The following is a 2,166-nucleotide window of genomic DNA, read 5'->3' as shown; positions in this document are numbered from 1 at the left end:
GACATCCTGGTGTAACTCATGGGATCCATCGCTACCAAACACCTCTTCTGCTTCAGAGAGTTGAATCTGAAAAACTAAAAAAGACAATTAGAAACGTATTGATACGATTACTTTAGTCTTTGGCGCTCAGACCTCGGCAGGAAACATAGCAATGAATTTTGCTTTGATATGCATGAACAGGAGTAAAGAACAGGCCTGAAACTGGTGGTGGAGTGGAGATAGATGGAGTTGGTCAGTCTGTAGACTGCTGGATGGAGAGACGGTCTGCTGAGCTTTATGGGGAGATCCAGTGGACTGTGTGAGCTGATGCTAGAGCTTCACTCAGGGACCTGGAAGATGGAAGTCCAGCTTAGATAACAGGCTGCATGTGGTGGGATGGTGTAACTTCCACCCTCCCCACTCTGTGCAGCAGGTGCGGCAAGAAGCAAGTTTTAATTGGTGGGCGGGGCAGATGGCTTTATAGCTGAGCAGGCCTCAGTGAGGTGCATGTGTCTTCCTTTTTCATTTATTTGTTTATTTGTAAAGGACCGTGTACGTTAAAAAGCATTCCTGCAAATGCACCAGAATTAGCCAAGAGGCTATTTTTCATCTGTTTTTCCTGAACAGACCTTAAAATAAAAAAAACACAACAGTAATCATGCTACAATGTAAAATACAAATATAAAAATAAATAAAAACAGCTATAACTCCTCAAAACTGATTTAAAAATACTGAATAAGTGTTCGCTGGACTACAGAGGTTCATAAAATAGAATAAAACATTTAAACTATGTACATATAAATATATAGACATACACAAAGCAGAGACACAGGCGGCAGCTTGGCTTGTTAATGACAGACATTCAACTAATGCTGACATGACTGATGTGTTCTCAGCCATTTTTTAGATGCTTTTTGAACTTAGTGAATGTTGTAAGTTCTCTGTTTTCTTCCCCTACATGTCGGCAGCCTGAGCGGCTGGTCTGCTTGATCCGCTCTGAAATCCTAACTGCCATTTGTACCATCCGTGGCTGGGATGTTAGCTTCAAACAATTGTGAGTTCATATAGGACAACAAATGAATCTGACACACCAAGGGATTTTCTTCCTGGGTAATCTACCTGTTTAGATCTTAATTCAGGCCTTAATCTACATGTTTTCTGATGAGTTTTCTGGTTTATGTTTGCCTTGCAGCTGCAGCGCTTTGGACGCTCTGCTGCTTTGTTTTCCCGGTGTTTGTTTGGGCCGCGTTTAATGAAAGCTGTTGCTGCTTGGACAGGCTGAGCGAGCGGCCATGACTCCTCTGGACCCGTTGAAGGGAGAGAAAATTGGACAATGACAATTTGTTCCAATGTTTAAACTGCTTGCTTTTATTCTTTTAATGTTTGTTTTGGTTATTATTCAAATTACTAAAGTGTTTGCTTCTATTTTGATTTACTAATTTGTTTCCTTTTGCATTGCATGTTTTTTTTTATAATTTAAATTGCCCTTGTTTCCTATGTTTCCTTTTCTTTCCAAGGACCGAATAGTAAACCTGAATCCATGTTTTAACATAAATGTTTTAAAGAAATTGTTTAATAGAATATTATGTCCAAGATATTCTGGTGCATCTTGTTTTAAAATTTCCCCCCTTTGTGGGTCACACATAAACCTGTCCTTGATGAGCAAGCATGAAGCGACAGTGAGGAGGAAAAGCTCCCCATTGGGAAGAAACCTCTGGCAGAACCAGGCTCAACATGGCCGTCCTCTATCGGACCGGTTGAAACGAGACGTGGAACGCAGTAGGAGTCCAGGAGGAATGAAACTCTAACAGCTAGGATGGTGGAGGGGCTGGAGGTGGGCTGAAACGAGGTCATCTGAATGAAGTCACATGGTGCAACCCTGCCTGCGCAGTAGGAGCAGACAAGCTGCAGATCAGAGGCCTTTTAAGATGAACTCTGGATGCTGATTGGTCCATGATGGAGGTGAACTAGGGTAATAACAGAAGCTGAAATGATCTTAGTAAGAACATCTCCTCCAAAGGTTTTTGCTTTAATTATAAAAGAATCCAAAATGTGGATTTTAATTCACATTCAGTTCATCTTTAATTAACTCAGATTTCTCTGAATTTATTGTAAATGTTTTTATAGCCACCTTCTGTTCACGTCCTCCTTTGAAATAAAACATACCAAACATAGTAAATTAATTAT

The sequence above is a fragment of the Cyprinodon variegatus genome, unplaced genomic scaffold (assembly GCF_000732505.1).
Source record: "Cyprinodon variegatus isolate N-32 unplaced genomic scaffold, C_variegatus-1.0 Scaffold65, whole genome shotgun sequence".
Classification (NCBI taxonomy): Eukaryota; Metazoa; Chordata; class Actinopteri; order Cyprinodontiformes; family Cyprinodontidae; genus Cyprinodon; species Cyprinodon variegatus.
This window is presented reverse-complemented; position numbering follows the sequence as displayed.